The 21076-nt window shown below is 29.6% G+C and overlaps 1 protein-coding gene across 1 annotated transcript in view; it reads right to left on the reverse strand.

The window, feature by feature from the left end:
* Positions 1 to 21076, reverse strand: part of LOC142320320 (lachesin-like) — a 732258-nt gene that overhangs the window by 41649 nt on the left and 669533 nt on the right. The gene's annotated exons all lie outside the window — the stretch shown is intronic.

Raw genomic sequence — 21076 nt, forward strand, 5'->3', positions numbered from 1 at the left:
TTTCAAATAAATAACTTATGGAAAGCCTGTTGGAGAAAATAAGATATCACGACGTAAATTCTTACATTTATACTTTGTTATTCTCCTCCTACAGTATCGAAAATTTGTTTCATGTTTTATATACTGAATTTACGATTTTTTTTTGTCAAATAAAAAATAATATTATACCTCCGACTTTGTACTTCTTAAAACGAATCGATTTCTATAACTTAGGTTCCCTCTTTTTGTATAAAATACGAATAAACGGTCCATTGGACAGAACTCTTATAAAGTAGAAAGATGCGTTCTAAGATGATTCTTTCACTTCGTTTGTAGAAAAATGAGATTTATTCTGTTCTCTCTTACATTTTCCACATATGCATTTTTAAATATAAATATAGTTTATATAATAGACTAAAAAAAAAAAATATCGTATTTAATGGCTGAAACTCAAAAGGTCAAGGAACAGGAGAAAAAATCAATAAAAGAGAATACCACAAAAAAGTTTTTCCATTACCGTATATTATTTTGCCGAAAGCATAGTTGAATCGTATTATTTCAATTTCTAATTTATTACCTATTGTTTACGTTGATATTTAAAAAAAATACAGCATTTGCAGTAGCATGTCGTAATCCAAACGTCTTTGAACCAGAAGATCATTTATCCTAGTGATATTGAAGAAAGATTTATTCCTTAGAAATGAATTAATTTTTATTATAAGGAAGTTTTCTTACAATGCTTAGCTATAAATACAAGTTCTTAAACCTAGAGTATTAAGTTCAATGAAAAAAAGAATCTAAAAAATATTTAAGTTCAATTTCGATATTTAAACTCAAATTCATGAACTTAAATACGGTACGTTTAGGTTTTATTGCGCATACTTCTAAACTGTTCAAAAAACTTTTATAAAACTGTACACTACACAAACCTTATCCTTCTCATAATTGCAACAAAACAAGAATATTGTAAAAATTGATATTAACTACATAAATTGTCAAACAATTGAGTTCATCGTTAAAACTATAGAAGATAGTCTACAATTAAAAAATTTCACGTTGGCAATGAAATTAATAGAATAAACAGCCTCGATGATTTTATCATTATTTTCAGGGTTTGTCTGATGATGAAAATTTAACTCGAGATTAAAACTAGTACATTCCGATCAGACTGTCATTTTGATTATCGAAAGACATTCTGATCAGGCTGTTCGCGGTTCTGCTCTCTGAATGATAGAGGATAACTTCTACTTGAGTTCTTCTCGACACTAGGTTCGCGGTTTTTCGAGGAAGTCGAATGGAACACGAAACAACGTTTATGGGGCTTTCGGCTGGTTAGTACAAGAGACAGGGCTTTAAAGAACTGCAATGTCAACAAGCATCTGAGGGGGTAATCTCTGGTATGTAACTTACCTACTGACCACCGGATCCGGCTACGATCACGGATTTAAAAGTATTAGAGTTCTTTGTCACTTCGGGTCACCCTACAATGATGTTGGAATTAAGTAAGACTCAACATCTGACCATTCTGCAACTCTGCTGACTGTCAGTACAGGGGTGACAAGGAGGAAGAACTCTCCAATCCTCAATACTAAAATGACAGAATGGGTCTCGTATCAAGGCTGGCTTGAGGACGAACTAATTAATTTAATTATTTTAAATTACATTTTACCAGCCCCCTGAAGTGTTCCGACGACATCGATGTTGCGACGCAATACCTGACCTCGATTCTGCAAGAGGCGGCGTAGCGCTCGACTCCCGAGGCAAGGCCCAGGGACCGGAGAGACATGAGTTACCCTAGGGCAGGTGGATCACCTTCTACTACGAGAAGACTCAGAAGGAGGTGACAATGTCACATGAGACTTGAGGACAGGACGGCTCCCAGGCTCAAACGTGACTTGAGATCTATTAAAAACGAGACATTCAAAAACTACTTTGAGGTCTTTTCCATTCACGTAAAGAAGGGTTTTCCCTATAGAGGGCCATGAAGAACTTTCAATGGCCTCCACCACGGTTTCTCCTTTAAAGGTTTCGGATGGATCGTGGGCTCGGAGTGTCGGAGAAAAGGTAAACTGATTTGCTGCTTCTCTGGTCAAAGTATTTCAACCGCTTCATCTACAGTGTACTGAAGAGGATGAAATCCTTGAGTTGTTAGAGAGCTTTGTACTAGAAGCCTTCGAGTCTTCAAGTCAGATCTTTTTCCGCCAAAGAAGTACTGCGAGTCATCAGGAAGAAGGAAAATGCGAAGAAGGCCCCAGGGTTTGATTTATGAGTATTTATGATTTTATGTTAATACAACCTGTTGAGTGATCTATTCTGTTTATTTTCTCTTTTTTCGTTTACTTTATATTTATATATTTCTCAGTATTCATCTCTTTCTTCCTTTTTTGGTCCCTTGTTGTTTTTTTTTATCTATGTTGCTATTAGATTTTACAGTGTATAAACTCTCTTCACAGGTTTTAATTATTGTGGAATTTTTCGATGAGAACTTCATATCAAATTGTAAATAATATTTGGAACAAAAAAAGTTCTTCATTGTCCACATAAAAATTATACAAAAATAGTTTTTACACTAATAATCAAAATTAGGTTGCTTATAATCGGATTAAGGATAAACGAATTGGAGGCACTCTTAATACGCAACGGAAAGGCAATTACGCGTACAGGACCCGATGAGTAACCGAGACTGCGCTGGACTACTTTAGTCATCATGCGCTTTTGACTGAGCTACAAAGCATAACTTAAACCATTTCTTTACTAACACTATAACCAGTAATAATCAATTAAAACTTGTAAAGGCATCAAAGTAGTATATACCACTTCTCTTACTAATGAAAATCTGTTATTACTTATCAGATAAATATTTATAATTTCAAAAAATATACAGTTAACGTCACTTCGTGACGGATTCCCAAGACCAGTTTTATTGTAGGTTTATTCCTAAATTTTATTTTTTTTTTGAGGGGGGAAATACAGTATACAAATAAAAGAGATATTCCTAAAATAGAGACATTATGATAAGAGGAAAAATAAATAATCAAGGAAAGTTAATTTTCTCTCTCTTTGTTTAACCCAGATGTGATAAGCTTAGTTCTCGATACCTCATAAATTTAAATTCTGTTAGATTTCATTCCTTGATTTAGGTAGAAAACACAATTTAAAAAATAACTATCTATAATAAAAAAATTACCAACTTGATACTGAATAATTTCAGTCATTAGTAACGATTAGAATTGTATTTTTTACTTGTTATTCAAGTAAAGCATAAGAAAAAGATTGATTTTGAATTGGGAGATTATTACTGCGGTTACAAAGATTTAGTCCAAGAATAACATCCAAAAAATTGTTGAAAATCTATTTTTTATGATTGCATTGCTTGCAACAGTCAATAAGATTGATCCTAATGGTGTTCAAATTAAAGGTTAGACATTGATCAGTTTAACTTCTAGGAAAGACTAGCTAATAACTTATGTATTACCCCTACAAATGTATTTTTTCTGAGTTTATTTATGGAGAAATATTCAGGAAAGGATGATATAGTAATACTATTCACTTGTAATTAAAAATAAAATAGGTAACAAAATTTTAATAAACAAATACCGACTGAAATGGTATAACGAAAGTTTTCAAAAAATCATTTATTTGGGATTTATTATAAGGATTTAAAACCATTCACATTAAATAGCACATTTTTATATATTTCATTTTTTACAAAAAAAGGGAGTATTAAATATAATATTCTTCTGATTACAGAAAAATCATATAACCCCATTGCACAAAGTTATGAAATTACAACACATTAAATATAATATTTAATTAAATTTAGTGTACGTATTTTGTTAATGATAAAAAATAAAATTCGTAATTAAAATTTTTATTTATAATAATTTTGCAGCACAGGAATCCCATTCAAAAATTTAAAAAAATCATTTTTTCAGTGATAGGGAAATTATTTTGTTAAATGATCTGTTCATTTCTACTAGTCTTATAATTAAGTTTCCCCGAAGGAATTGAAAAAGAGAGAAAAATAAATAATTTACAGTAGGTAACCGTATATTTTTTCTGAAACCCCATTTTAATTAAGTAATTAATTAATATCTTACTTTAGCTAATTATAAACGTAATTAAAAATAATACTGAAAATATTTTTTATTCAATAATATAAAAGTTTGGAATTTATTTTCGTAAAATGTACGTCCCTGGAACTCATTTTATACAAATTAGCTTATTTCATAAAATACCCATAATTGTTGATTTTAAGGTCTTAATTAATTTTAAAAGTAAATATTGTTCAAAATTAAGGTTTGATCCTAGACATAACACGTGATAAATGATTAAATATCACTAAAGATTTAAATGTTTATTAATAAATCTGTTCTTTTAAATCATTAAACAACTCAAGAGAATTTGCAGTGTGGTTGGGTTTCGTCTATTAAAATATTTTCTGGTAGTATTTGGTAGAAATCTGTACAAAAAAAAAAGGCTAAGGATGCCCGCCAATAAGATATTGGGGATGAAGAAATCGCTGAAGTTTTTGATACAATGTTTTAATAAAATTAAAGTTTATGTAAAATAAAGCTTTTATTCTCTACATTATCCTGTTAAGATATTATCTAAAACATGAAAAGTATTTGATTATTTAGAATGACCAAGAAAATTACGATTTTTTACCTCTTTCTACTTCCTTGTGCGAAGTAAAGAAAGTATTGCGAACGCGAAAAATTTCGGTTTTCTGATTTCACCGGAAATATCCATTTTCACAATCCCTGAATTCATTTTGACTAGTTTCGGCGTAACGTCTGTACGTACGTATGTATTTCGCAAAACTCAACGATTAGCCGTAGAATGTTGAAAGTTTGGATTTAGGGCTGTTGTAACATCTAGGGGTTCGTGCTTCCGCGAACTCGGTCAAGTAATTCAGAGGGAAACTATGAAGGACATTCAAGATGTCCGAACGAGGCCTACAGCGAAGGCAAAAGCTCAGTTCATAAATCACCGATGTAAATGCCTACCGAGGCATTTACATCGGTGGCATCCCAACGAGGCCAGGCTTATTACTATGAGATGTAAAAATTCAAAGGGTAAAAGACGACTCCCGATAAAGCCCATCAGGGCTAAACGAGGTAGAGGAATAGGGTTGGGGAGGTGGGGGCTGGTGTGGCGAACGGAAGCGTCAGCCGACCGGGGGTGCCTTTCCCTACGGGGTTGGGATGTTGTAACATCTAGTTATGCACCTCCCATTTTGATTGCAATTGACTGAACCAAAGGTGCCGAAAAAGCCCCAAAAATCCAAAAGAATTTGGATTTTGGATTTTTTCTTAACTGCAATAATAAGCCCTCACTGAGAGCTTTTCTACGATGTATGATAAGTAGTACTTATTTTCATTGATTCCAGAGATATAGCCAAATGAATTTTAATTAATGAAATATTTGTATCTTACCAGGGGAAGGCATATCGGTTCGAATCAGACTTCATCTCCTTTTTTTTTTTTTTAAATATATTGATTTCTTAATAATTATTAACCTCTAATCGTAAAAGAAGTTTTACGATAAATAACAATTCAATATTAACAAAAAAATGAAAAAGTATCAGAAGTTATTAATGAAATAAAATTGTATGTACTTAACATTTTAAAAAACAATGTGTATATGTAGTTTAATAGGCGTACAAGGAAATCATTTGGTGTCCACATCAGATTTTTTGTTATATTTGAAATTTCCAATTTCCTTTCATTGCTCGACAAAACAATAAAAAAAAAAAGGGTTGATAAAATACATTTAAATTCAGAATTTTATATTTATACTCATTAAATTTCACTTTATTTCGATTATGGTACATACCTTTTAAAAATAATTCATATACAGGATTCCATGTTTGTTATTTAACAATTTTTTTGACTGCAATTATCAATCTTTCCATAGAAATTGAAAACTACATCAGTTTATTAATGGAAGAAAAAACCTGACTGAAAAACGTTAGTTTAACGGCTAACTGCATTGACGCTTAATTCTACTCTTCGACAACTACATTAAATGTATTATCGTATTAGTTTGTGTTAGCTGACTCAGCGTGTATTTAATGCCTTCAATATTAAGAACCTCAAAATTTGAACTAAAAATTTTATTATATATTTTACTTTTTATTAATATTATTATGATTTTATAAATTTCTATACTTTTAGTTTGTAATTTAAAAACTTTTATGAACTAAATATGAATTAGAGCAAAAAGAAAAAATATATATGTATAAATAAATGTTTGCTTGTTTGTGTCGCAACCTTAAAGCTATAAGTTGCCTGACAAAAAAAAATTATTTGATAAAAGTAAAGATTACAAGCAAACATTTCTTGTAGTAGTCTTAAACCAAACAAACTGCTGCTGCTCGTTAACATGCCAAAACCACCGAATTCAAATGCTGTATAAAGTCCTAAAAAAATATCCTCACGCTGATCGCTAGAGTCCGAATTAACATAATCATCAATATTTTAAGAAAGAAACTCCGACTTGTGCATCTTTTACCCCTGTAATATATTTTGGATATGATACAGCCATTTGAATGATTGGACAGATTAGATAAGGTATTAGATAAATTATTATAAGGTATTAAATAAATTTGCCGGCCTCCGTGACGCGAGTGGTAGCGCCTCGGCCTTTCATCCGGAGATCCCAGGTTCGAATCCCGATCAGGCACGGCATTTTCACACGCTACAGAAATTGTCATCATCTCATTCTCTGAAGTAATACCAAACGGTGGTCCCGGAGATTAAAAGAAAAAAAAAATTTCAACTTTAAATAAGGGTAATAATTATAATACTTGCACTTTTTTAATAAAAATATATTAAGTGTTAAAAATTATGTGGGATGGGATACGTTTAAAATTTGGTGTGCAATCTATTTGTTATAAAAATTCATAACAGTGTAAAAATTCATTGTTACATAGTCCGTTAGTCAAACTATACGCTCTGGCTAACTATAAATTTGATTTTAAACGGTTTTTTATGAACATTAAGCTTTTAAAATTGCAAAAACCTCTGGTGAGTAATTGTATTTATGGAAAACATAAAATTTATCTTTATTGAAATATTCTCACGATAAAATAATTTATATTGTTGGTACGAATTTTATTTTTAATAAAAGAAAACATTAATAATATACCAGTAGTTTATTAAATTAAATAAAGAAATAGAACCGATGGAAACATTTTAAAATAACAGAAAATTGGAATTCATCAATTGGATGGATTGGTTGTCGTCTACACGCATTGCTGTTACGGGGTCGGTAACGTCATTTATCGATCAAATTATTTGAGTGAAAAGGCAGTAGTGGATATATAAAAGGATTGTAAGTAATCCTTGCTATTGTTGTAATATAGACCGGCCGTGGTGCAGGGGCAAGCAATGTAACCGATAGCAGTAATAACAATAGTATCAATGTTGTCAACTTGTTTTTCAGCAAATACAGTCCACTCCAGTAAATTAACAAACCCTCCCTTCAATAAATTCAACAAACAACCTGTTCCATTCGCGATCTTATCTTAACGAACCAACAATATTGTTTCTGTATCTCGCAGCATTTATAATACAATAAAGATAAGAATACAAATTAAATACTGGCCGTAAAGTATTAAAAATTTGATTCATAGGTACATTGTTACACTGTACAGCAAAGATGAAACGGTTATTTACTGATGATAAATATCTGAAAAATTATTAAACCCATCCTTTAATATTTTTTTAAAGCGTAAAAAAGAAAAAAGTACCAAAATAAAACAAACGCTGTTATTTAAGAATAAAATTAAATGAAATCAATAAAATAATAATCGGAATAAAAATAAACTTTAAAATTTGAGTAAAATGCTTTTACGTAATACTAATTTTTATTTATAGTTTGAGTATAAATAAAATTAATAAATTAAAGTTAAATTATTTTTAAAACTAAACATTATTTTCCAAGACGGAGAATGGTAAAACTGCAGTTACTTTTTTATATGCCTAACAGTACATGTCAACGTAATTAACGATGTATGAAGATCTAAATTAGATGGTTAATGTATGATCTTTAACGACTTCAAATAGTAAAAATAGAGAACTTATTACATCTGAGGTATCATTATTTAGACTGCGAATTGATTAAGTTAGTGTTCCAAGGTTGAGTAACTCTGGCCCCAAATAAAATTTCTAAAGTATCTTCCGAAGAAGTTCAAAGTAAATAAATGCAAAGGAAGGTAGATAAGTTAAACACCCTTTTACGTTATTCAGTTCTCGGAACGGTTAGGATTTCTTTTGTAAAATCTGTACCTTTTCTTGGTTTGGTGTTTGTTTAGTGTGTGAAAGAAAAATAGATCGTAGTAGCATATATGTGAACTAAAAACGCAATATAATGCTCACAGCACGTTTAAGATTGAATAGGACCTAAAGCACTACTTTGAGCTATACAAGTATCTCGTTTCGTGATTTTCTTTGGGTAGATCGTCCCTTTTTTCTTGTCAATATGCCTGACTTGTCATGGAGGCCCTTAGAAATATTGAATCCTTAGTATTCAAATGGTTTTGTAAAGATGACTTTACCTTGGGCCAATTAGGGGACCATGATTCAACGGTCGTACAAAAAGCTGTACATGGTACCGAGATGCTTATCGGGTAATGGTAATTTATTAAACATTTCAAACAAAACAATGCCTGTTCCCATAAGCCAAAGTAATATCTTGAAAAAATAGCGGTAAGGAAATATACTAACAGGGTTTTATGTCTTCAAACCCGTTCTAAAAAATGTTTGCGTAATTTATTTAATTTAATAAATTACTGGTATATTGATATAATGTTTCTTTTATTAAAAAAAATGTTCATACAAACAATATAAATTAAATTATTTTTTCACAAGAGTACTTCGTTTCGGTAAATTTTGAGTTTTCCATAAATACAACTACTTACCAGAATTTTTTCGAAATTTAAAAACATACTGTAAATACGAGTACAAATATTGTTTAAAATCAAATTTAACCAGAGACAATAGTTTGGCTAACGGACAAAGCAACAATGAATTTGTACACACTAATTTGTACAATGATTTTTTTATAATAAATAGATTGCATACAAAATAAAAACCATAATGCAACTTAAAATATATTCAGGTTTTTTTTAGCAAGTTATTCAATAAGAAATGATTTTTTTAAAAATTAGTAAGACACCACTGAGGAAAAATATTACGCGTGAGAAATTAAACGCAAAACTAATCTTTTTGAAAAAACCACAAATTAATGAATCATTTTATACAAATAGATCAAAGATCTAAATCGCATTTATATTTAGTATACTTGGTTTATTACTACTATAACCTATCTACTAATGAACTATAAATCGTTCCCGAAAACGGCACAATATTTTACAAGAACAGAAGAATTTCATGTTAAATTTAACTAAGGAAGATTAGTGAATTTCTTCTCCTATTAACTTCTTCACTTAGCCGTTACAGTTACATATCAAGAAAAATTGGGACACGTAACATAAATCAAGATATACATCAAAGTAGCCTTTTCTATTTTAAAACCATGCCGCATGTCAATAAGGGAAACATTTATATGAAAGAAAATGAAAAAATTACACGATAAGTATAAGGCGAATATCTTAATTTTCATAAATAAATCAATAAATCTCAATGAAACAAAATACGTTATAAACGCACAATTATTTTAGAAAGATTATTTTTATCGTTTAATTAATATAAAAAAATGTATGTATATATACTGTACTACTTATTCCCGTAGAGTAACATAATGTAGCTCGTAACTATAGTTTACGTAATAGAATATTCATAAAACACGTCTTCGATCTTAGTAGCTAAAGCTACGAAACGCTTGCATTTACAACTAGATTTCCCATATATAAAAGAAATATACTGTACTGTAGAATCAAGACGTTTGGGATAGTTTAATTATTATGTTGATTTAACAGAAGAGATAAAAGTCAATTTGTTCAATGCGAGATCGTGAATTAACTACTGCAATCAATTCAGGGTTAGTTGTAGTGTAGAGACAAATACAACTGACCGACGGATACTAAAATTGTTAGATGAAAAACATGTCATAACGTATATACACTGTTACTTTTAATATCATATATATATTTTTTTTTTGGGGGGGGGGGCGAAAAACGTCGGCGCGTTATCATCGCCCGGGTAATATCATATATGTTAACAAATTATAAGCCTATTATTTTCAACATGAAAGGAAAAAAAAGTTAATTAAAAATTAATCCTTCGAATAAAAACAAAATGAATGTGGCGATATGCTAAAACGTACCCAAATCATTCAACAATAGACAGTCTAATTTTAATAAGGATACCTAGAATGAAAATAAATTAACATTTCATGAAGTTTGTGCAAAAATGAACTAATCCTGTCTTTTTTAATGCAAATTTAATTATTTATTTTATATACAAGTCTAAAGAAATCAAAAGAATTGGTAAGAATACATTTTAATAACAAAGGACAACCGAAGAGGAAAAAATGAAGCTTTTTAAAGAAAAAAAAGAAACTTGATAATAAAAAAGGACGTAAAACAATATATTTAGACTTAGGTCTTTAAACTTCATCCTCGACTGGGAATTACGCCAGTAATTATCAAAAGAATTTTATCAGAAAGTTGGTACTTTTCAAAAGAAGTAAATTTATATGGACGTCAAATTTCAGTATGGAAATTAAAGTTATATAAACGACAATAAAAAAACAGAATAAAGAAAGATGAATTATTTATCTTGCCTTTTGTTGTAAGTTCATTATTTAAAACAATTACACGTTCTTTATAATCTTAAAAAATTATTATTGTAACAAATATAAATATATCTTCTTCTATGAACGTATGATAAAATCATTTTGGCTAAAATAAATTATATATGAAAATACATAACTTAAGAATCTAGATATATTTAACACTGCTTGAAATATTTAATTATTTTCCATGAACATTATATCCTTTTTAGCTCTTTAACCGGCTTCGCTCGGATGTTGCTCAAATCGTAATGCTTATGACTTTCTCGAAGACCTATATAAATTACTTAGTTAAGTTCCTACATAATACCAGTCCGGATACAAAAGTATTCAAAAATAAATTTAAAAATTAAACTTGTTTCCTTTAATCAACAAAACTAATTTATTTTTATTTTAACTCATATTTGTATGCAATAAATTAAGAATTATAATTAAACAATTTTTCCTTGTATTATCTCATTTTTTACTTGTTTTCATTTATTTTCTAGTTTAATTTTACAGGGTTATGTTATAATAATACAACAGGAAGAAAATATTAATATTGGTAAAAAATATTTCATGGTTCTTCAATTAAAAAAAAAAAGAATAAGGTAACATTTTGGTTGAGCCCGTGTATCGGTATCTAAACTTATCTAGAGATTGTGTGAAATGACTTCGCATTTTTTTAAAATTCGATTAGAAAGCAAAATGGAAAGAAATTATAAAAATGGAAGACTCAATAAAATTGTTATTTACGATTAGCATGACCAATGAGGTTGACAATAATAGCTTTAAATTATAGTTTTAGAAAATCTTACTCGTTAAAATGTCAAGAATATCAATCTAAAAAAGACTGTTTATGATTTCAGGCCACCCCTATATTAAGTATAAAGGCTGTCTAATCAGCCGAGTTAAGAGTTCATAAGTACCTAGGTGTTTTGTTTGATGAGAAATTGCTGTATAACAACCACATTAGGCAAGTGGCGGCGGACGCCGTCTCTGTGATGCACAAGCTTAGCAGGACTGTTCGGAAGGATTATGGGCTGTCGGGCCGTCATTTGTACATGATATACCGAGATGTCTTCGAAAGTCAGATGATCTGACTTTCTTAAAATCAGAGATATATAATCTAGATATAAAATCAACTATATATAATCAGAGATATAATAAGAAAGTCAGATCATCTGACTTTCTTCGAGAAGTCTTCGTGATCTCTTATGCTGTGTTTGGGCGCATAGGTTGAAAATAAATCGAGCACTTATCCAAAATTTAAGGAGTGCCCAGCGCAGAGCCATAATCGTATGCACTGGTGTGTTTAAAACAACCTGCTACGAGGCTACTACCGTATTGGGAAAGGCTCTCTCAATCGATTTATAGGTGTCAGTTTTTTTGTTTTTTTTTTTACCTCAAGGACCACCGTTAGGTATTTATTCAGAGGATGAGATGAATGATTTGTAGCGTCTGTGAAAATGCCATGCCTGACCGGAATTCGAACCCGGAACCTCTGGATGAAAGGCCGAGACGCTACTACTCGCGCCACGGAGACCGGCACCCAATTTAGTTTAACATACGACAAGAACGGCTGGACACAAAAGCTACTAGTATATTTATCAAGCTTATACCGTTCACGCTGTCTGGTTAGCTCTAGGAGCTAAATAAGAGATTGATGGCTTAAACTGTTTGAGGCACAGTAATCCTTCATGGCACGGACATTCGATCTATCTTATGCTTTACGGAAACCGAGCGGGGTGGTGACGGGAGAAATGCCAGTAAACCAAATATCGTTTCAGGTATCGGCTTAAAACTTAATATATTTTAATTTTCCACTAAATAATACGTAATCAGGTAGAAATAACAATAAAAATTATTTTACTGTTTTGACCTTTTTTTGAATTTTTACTAGAAAAAAAAAACATCGCCCTTCACAGTATTGACGCAATAAATTGAAATACATTTAGTTTAGCAAATTGCACAAGAATTAAATGTGTAAAATTTCTATTATAATTAAGAATTTGTGTAGTGTAGTTAACTGTTTTTTAGATAAATTAATTCGTACTCACTGAAACATCTCACAACAGAAAGGAATATATTAATTTATAGATAAGCCTTTCTTCCGAATATGATACATGTAAATCATTTGAAGTGGCACTAAAGAACTCATAAGAGGCACTATTTAAAATTGTTTTCGTTCAGAACGCTGATGTTAACTGTAAAGTTAGTTTCTACGGCGATGAAACAAAGTTGAAATATTACTTTTAGGGCAGAGTATCACTTGTAATTCAGTGGACTTGGTATGGTGATATGTCACAGTACATTCGGCTACATTAAGAAGACAACAGGAAAACAGTTCACACGTCATTTCCCATACTAAACTTGGAATAGGATACTTGTTATTTCTGGAAATATTCCGTTTTTTGGAAGCACCTGATGGCATCTAACACGCTAAACATAAACAATATCGCAGAATAAAACAATATCACTGGGAAAAGGAGTTAAAATAGGCTCTATCGAAAAGCTGGGTCAGAACAGTTTAGTAACATCTTTTCCTTTATTTAAATAATATTAATGTTTATTTATTATTTTTCCCGTAACCTATGCAACAGAATTTAATTCTTAACGTTAAATTAAAAAAATATTTTCTCACAGACAAAAGAAGCCCCTCCCCAACTCAAATGAAAAAAGCAATTATAATCGAGAAAATTACAATCGAATTTTTAGAAATTGGCGATCTATTTCTACCCATCTATCCATGATACATGTAAACTATTTCACTACAATCGCCTCCTTTTCCACTACCCTTCTTCCTTTAACCTCTTCTTTTCTTTGTACCTTTCGCTTTACCCTTTTTTTCAAAATTTATTAGAACCAGATTGAATTTAAGATGAGTGTATATAATTAAATGAATGTGAGTAAAACACAGTGAAAAGACGGAAGGAAAAGCTATGTATGTGAAAACATATCTAGTTAAAACATAACTAGAACCGCGGAAACAAAAACCTAGTTTTTTTCCTTCCGTCTTTTGAACTGTGTTTTGTATTCACAGCCATTTAAATATATCCAACCATTCGAAATTCAATTAGATTCTAATAAATTTTAATACTGTTGAAAACTATTAAAAATATTTACCGTTAGAACGACCTAAACACTAATCGTATAAATATTACGATCTAAACTCATTGATGCAATCTATTTTGTAATTAAACTATAAATGTATACAATAATTAACATAGGAGTACATTAAAATAATGCTGATGTAGTAATAAATAATGTCTTTTCATTGTATACATGTAATAACAGAAGTAGATTTTAATTATCTCTATAATATTAACAACGGATAACTTTGTAAACATTTAATTTTAAATATATGTCAATAGCAGCATTACATGGATTTGAAATTATTTATTTTTCCTAAATTAACATCAACGGCAACGGTTTTTAAATCTATCGTAAAATAAAAATATTTTTCTGTAATCCTCATACATATTTCGTGTATCAAATTATAATTTCTTTAAAACATTTCATTACGAAATTTTCAGCTACTTTTAAGTATTTTATTTTACCGTAGCAAATATCTGCTTACACGATCCCGAATTTTTTTTTTTTGAGACTGGTTAGATGAACTTTTCCTTTCATTCTGTCTTGAGTTAATTTTTTTAAATTTTATATACCGTGTACATCCATTACCAATAATACGCGATGTTTGTATTGGATACAAGAAATTCGTTTTCTTTCTTTCGCCATTCACGAATGCAGGACTCCACTACATCAAATTTCCTGCCTGTTGCACAATTTCCATGCTCTTATGAGTAACCAATATACGAAACTTTTCTACAATAGTGAAATGAACGTAATCTTTTTTCAATCATTCTGTAGTTCTATTGTACATAAAAACATTTAAATACTGAACGATTGTTGTTAAAATGAAAAATGATCGATAAAAATGTTTTGGTATGAAACAAGAATAAGCTATGTGTGGGAAAAATGCAAAGTACAGCTTCCGATTAATCTGGCGCCACGTTGTAGGTAAGTTTTATTTTCTAATACCGGTAATTACTCACAGCCAAATTTTTTTGTTTTATATAAATCATTTTATTTCATTGAATGTATGTTCGTAGTCAAAACAAAGGGAATTTTTAGTAAAATTCTGTGTGGATTGATTAATATAAGTTTAATGATTATATCACTAATGAGAAATCTTAAAATCCATGTGCGACGCGCAGGCTATTTTTTCAACTATCATTCCGGACAAAATGTTTCAAGAAATGTGTCAGATGAAAGCCCAAGTAATCACCAATAAATTAAATGTAGGTAGAGATGAATTTAAAGCTATTATTAACTGGGTATGCTGATTTCTTTGCCGACAAAGAAATCAGTCTTTTCATTTTGCGACAACAGCATGGCATATTACAACAATACGAAGATAAACTGAAAAATTCTAAGCATACGTCATTTACGAAAACGGACAATTATTCCCTAGATCAAATCGGAAATGGTGGATTAAACATCAATTCGAAATATCATCAACAATGAATACGTAGATGCAAAGAATTTTCGGATATGAACTGCTACTTACGGAAAACAATAATGCTCGGTGATGCTCTCAATTTTGGACGGGAAAAATTACCTTTGTAATTTTCAATAAAAAACACCTACCGAAAGGTGAAAAATTGCCACACCAGCACAAGAAATAGATGAATAATGAATTAATTCTGGATCGTATTAAAAGCGTCTGGGAGCGTTGACCAGGCGCTTTATTTCAGAAACTTAAAACGGGTAGATTTAAGGGTCATAAGACCGATGATGCAATGCGAAGACTGATTCCTGGAAAGTGTGATCAAGTTATTATTCCGAAACCAGATTAAATTATCCTATAATAAGGTTACTATTTTTAAAGGTTGCATTGAACTTAGATGACATTTTTGTTGGAATGTCCTGTGTCTCGATACACGAAACTACGTCAAATGATAAAATTAAAAAACCGTCTTTGTTATAAATTCGTGAATGGATTATTGTGGCTTTGTGAGAAATACCGGATGATTTGATTAAAACTTCGTTCATGAAATGAATTTCGAACGCTCCCGATGGAAGTTAGTATTATTTGTGGTTAAGTGATTACGAAGATAATTGCAATTCTACGGATGACGAAAACTCGAGCACTGATGACAGTAATTAACGGAAATACCTACTATTATAATTTCTATGCTTTTAATTAAATATTTACAGTACAGACTGATTTGCAGACATTATGCAAATAAAAAATACTATTATACGTTCAATCTATTATGGTGATTTTGTTAATAAAAAGCAATAAAAGATTATTTTTTATTTTAAGTTTTTCAATTTTCCAAACCTGGGAAAAGAATTTCTTTATATATATATATATATATATATATATATAAAGAAATATTCTTTAATATTATATATATATTTTTTTTTATTTTCGTCATATTTCCAGTAAAACGTGGAAATTTAGAAGCAAGAGAAATAAAAAATAGATATTTTTGTTACATGATATTACAGAAATAATTTGAAATTTAGGTAAAAAAAATTTGAAGCCCAATTAGAACAAAAAAACTTTGTGGTAAAATACTGCAAACAGAACAATATTGAACGGCCTAAAATTTATTGAAAAAGCGAATTTGGATTAAAAAGAAGTAAATAGCCTAAAAATAGTAAAACGTAAGAAGAAGTAAAATATATAAAATGGTTAATTGAGGATGTATAACTAATAGTTTGTTAATTTGTTTTAAGTACATGAATAAAATGACTAGCTATGATACTGCTAAACTTGCCGAAATTGGATACTGTTTAAAGCAATCATTTTCCATACAATAATGATTAAAAAAAATCATATTTTTTAGGATTTAAACTAAAGAAAAGTAACAAAAAACAAGTTCCGAAATCTTTTGATAAACCGATGAAAATAAAAAAAAATTAAATGTTATTCTCAAATACTATATGTTTTAGGCATCGTTGAAATAATAAAAGAAGTATTGGAAGGAAAAGAGTCCAGTGATTTAGACTTAAGTTGTTCCACTTCGCATAGATTTGGAAGTCACAAGTAGTATAATTTATAGTTTTAATTGTTATAATGACCATGCCCAAAGCAAATTTAAAACCATAGTTTTTTTGAGAGTTCCCTTTATTGTAGACTTCTGATATATTTTTTTAAGTTACAAAATCTACCTACGCTATACTTTTATAATAAAAATTATTAGTCTAATAATTATTTAAGCAGACAGAATATAACACACAAAAATATGTAATTGCAACAGGTTGAAATAAAGAAGAAAAAAAAATTGAAAATTTCTTTATATTTTAAAGATGGGATTGTATTACAACCTTACAATTGAAAATATTTGAAAATTCTTACACTCTGATAATTTCAAGTTTATTAAAGGAAAAAATTAACAATTAGTAAGATTTCAATAGATAAAATTAATAGCAAATTATTAACAGTTTTTTATTTATCTATTATAATCGGGTGTATTATATTTTACGATAAGGTTAGGAAATTACTCGTAATCTGACAACGCTCCAATTGGATAGAGATAATCAACGCATTTCAAATCAATGGTTCAAAAAGGAAAAATGTACAATTTAACCAAAGAATAGATCAATAATATGTAACATATCTAAAGTTTTCAGAATTGACGGTTTTAACGTTGCTAATTTCAATTAAATTTCTGACTTTAAATTTTTCACATACAAAGCCACCTTCATAAATAAATTATTTATTAAGTCCATCCCTTCCAGATATCTCCTTATAATCATCTCATCTTTTCATCAGTAAAAAAAAATACTATAATATCAGACTCCTTAATAACAAACCATCAAACGAAGATGTGTGATTGTAAATTTAATATCTGCTTATGAGGTATAAAGAAAAAAAAACATTACAAACCCACACAACATACACACTGCTATGCAAATATAAATGAAAAAAACCTTGTAAACTAGATGAAGTATATTTCAACTCTAGTAACCTCAAAACGTCAAAAAATACAAAACTCCACGGGATCTCATTTCGACAGATAAAAATACTTTCCATCTGTAATACTCTAACACAATCGAGAATTACAATACGAATAACGAACTGAACTTCATAAAAATGTTGAAGGGAGGATAAATATTCCTAACCGTAGTAAATTAATAAAAGTAATAAACTAAACCATTCCAACCTGAAACTATGTTTAATTTATAAAGGATATTCTTTGTTAATTAAAAGAATACATGAGTTCGAAAAGAAAAATAATGAAGCTACGAGTTAAAATAATATTAATGCAAATCTCAAATTTTTTAGTACCGCATATGTGACTCAATTTTAAAGTTAAACTTTTGACTTGGATATTGTTTCTTAAAATAAAGCAGCCTACCCAGCATCACCGCACGATGTACTTTGAAATATTTTTTTTAAATTACGAGACTGCTCCTGAGTAGTATTTGCATACGTAAATAATACCTTACATTAGGCACAAAATTTGTAATTTGAGAAAACGTTTTTACATTTTAAATAACACTTGAATATATACTAAATATAACTGGGTTATATTTCCATTTATAGTTTTCAAATTCTTAATTTTGTCTTTATAAAATGGTTAAGATAAAATATGAGAAAAAAATATAAAAACTATGATAACAATTTAGCACTAAATTAAAACATTAAAATTAAAAGATTAGCACCGAATAAATAAAGAGATATAACACACCCGTTAAATGTCTGAATAAGAATAAAATTTTAACTTATGAATAAAGTTTAAGAGTACTGTTTTATTTAGCATATTTTTTTTTAAATTTATAAATTGAAAACAAATAAAAATAATAGTACAGAATTATCTTTAATATTTCTATATTACCTACGGTTTATTTGTATAATTTGTACAATATAGAAAATATCTGTACATGAAAATTTTGATACTAGCTAACGAAAGACCATTCCTGACTAAAACCTCAAAACAATTAGTTGTTTTGAAAATTTTTAACGAAATTTTACTTCCCACGAAAAAAGATAACCCACCGGGTTGGTCTAGTGGTAACCTCATCGTCGTAAATCAGCTGATTTCGAGGTTGAAGTTTTCAGGTTCAAATCCTAATAGAGGTGTTTTACTATTATTGCGAACTTTTATTGAGATTTGAATACTACATCGTGGATACCGGTGTTCTTTGGTGTTTTTTTTTTTCCTTAACCTCTGGAACTACCGTTAGGTATTGCTTCAGAGGATTTGATGGATGATTTTTAGCGTGTGAAAATGCCATGCCTGACCGGGATTCAAATTCTGGACCTCCGGATGAAAGGCCGAAACGCTACCACTCGCGCCACGGAAGTCGGTGTTCTTTGGTGGTTTGGTTTCAATTAACCACATGTCTCTGGAGTACTCAACCTGAGTTTGTTCAAGACTACAAATTTACCGGTACAGTTACATTTCACTGATAATTTGCTAATGACTTTAATTGTTGATGGAACTATAAATAAAAGTATTAAAAAAAAATAAAATAAGAGAAAATAATTTTTTTAGTTAGCTAGAAATTAAGTTATATAACAAAATTTTAAGGCTCGTAAATTATTTTACTCGCCTAATTAGTAACGCCGTTTTATATCAAAATAGGAAATTCAACTTGTTTCCAATAGTTAAATTAATTCCTTCGGTAATGTTGGCACATTAATGACAACATACGTACACTTCTTATATAAAAATGCAATAATACGGGTTAAAAGTACTACAAATATCAAAATTTTGGTGCATTTTTTAACAAATAGAAATAATAGCATATAAGTTCAGAACTGATAACTAATTCTTAACTGATCCACTGCTCTTGATAAAAAATTAATTTTACTTCGAATGGGAAAAAAGATGAATTAGTTGTATCTCAGGGCTACCGTAGCTACCTACATTTTGGTCTATGAAATGGAAAATGTACGATGAAAAATATAAGAACGTATAAAAAATTTGATTAATCAAATGTTTTGTTAATAACAAACTAGTGGCCGCAAAAGAATCAAGGAACCAATTGTGTTAAACTCAAATGCTAGGTCTCTCAATTTGTTGAATTTCCACACTTATAAGAAAAAAATGAAAGGCATTCATTCAACCTAACAGTAACACCCAACATGTTTTAATTAAAATCTTTCAGAAAGAAAAAATTAAATATCCCTTTTTGATTTGTAAAAACCATTTGTAATCTTCGGAAAAAGTTTGGAAATAAAGGTTGCGCAGGTTGAAAAAACGACATTGAAAATTATTTCCATACATTTTTTAAATTACTTCAAAACTAAAAAATAAATTGGAATTTTAGATACATTTTCATAAAAAATAAATTTATATCCTCACAAATAATACACGTGATTTTAATCAGTAAACTCATTAATTCTTAAAGAAGTGATAATTCAAGATATACTCGTATCCCAGTTATTAAATGAGAAATCCTTAATAACAAAAGAAATTTTTGGGTAATTTAGTCTTCATAAATGGTACCCAACAGAATCAGATCAAAAAAATTGACAAGAATAAATAAGCGTTTAAAAAAAATGCTGAATTCGATTTAAATAATGCTAAAATTATATTAATTTTATTTTTCTGTGCAATCAGCAACAAAAAAAAAAAAAAAAAATAGTAACTGTAAACACTATTCGTACAACTTAACTACGTTTTCTCACTTTCTCAGATATTATGGAATAAAAGAAAGAGGAAATCTTATAGTTGGTCAAAAAATTAACTTCACTGGATTTTTGTACTTTTTAACAATCCCCACTAGCTCAAATACTTATAAAATCTAAGTAATAACATTACGTATATCCAGTGATAAAATTTATTTTATACCTCAGAAACTTTATACAGAAATAAAATTTTAAATTTTACTTGTTGAGGGATAATTTTGATTTTTTTTTTTAATGAGAAACTTTTATATATTTTTTATTTAATATAATAAATAAATAAAGATAAATATAACTTTTGAACAATTCATCTTACTCTCTGTACTTTTGAATAATTTAGTCCACTGAAAAAAAACCCACCGACTTGGTCTAGTGGTGAAAGCGTCTTCCCAAATCCGCTGATATTGAAGTCGAGAGTTCCAGAGTTAAAGTCCTAGTAAAGGCAGTTACATTTATACGGATTTGAAATACTAAATCGGGGATACCGGTATTCTTTAGGATTCAAGTAACCACACATCTCAGGAATAGTAGAACTGAGACTGTACAAGACTATACTTCATTTGCACTCATACATATCATCCTCATTCATCCTCTGAAGTAATACCTAAACGGTAATTCCCGGAAGCTAAACACGAAAAAAGAAGTCCACTGAAAAAAATTCTTTATTTTTTCCAAATGAGAAATTACGAGGTTAGAAATAGTTTT

Source organism: Lycorma delicatula, chromosome 2 (assembly GCF_047948215.1).
Source record: "Lycorma delicatula isolate Av1 chromosome 2, ASM4794821v1, whole genome shotgun sequence".
NCBI classification, from domain to species: domain Eukaryota; kingdom Metazoa; phylum Arthropoda; class Insecta; order Hemiptera; family Fulgoridae; genus Lycorma; species Lycorma delicatula.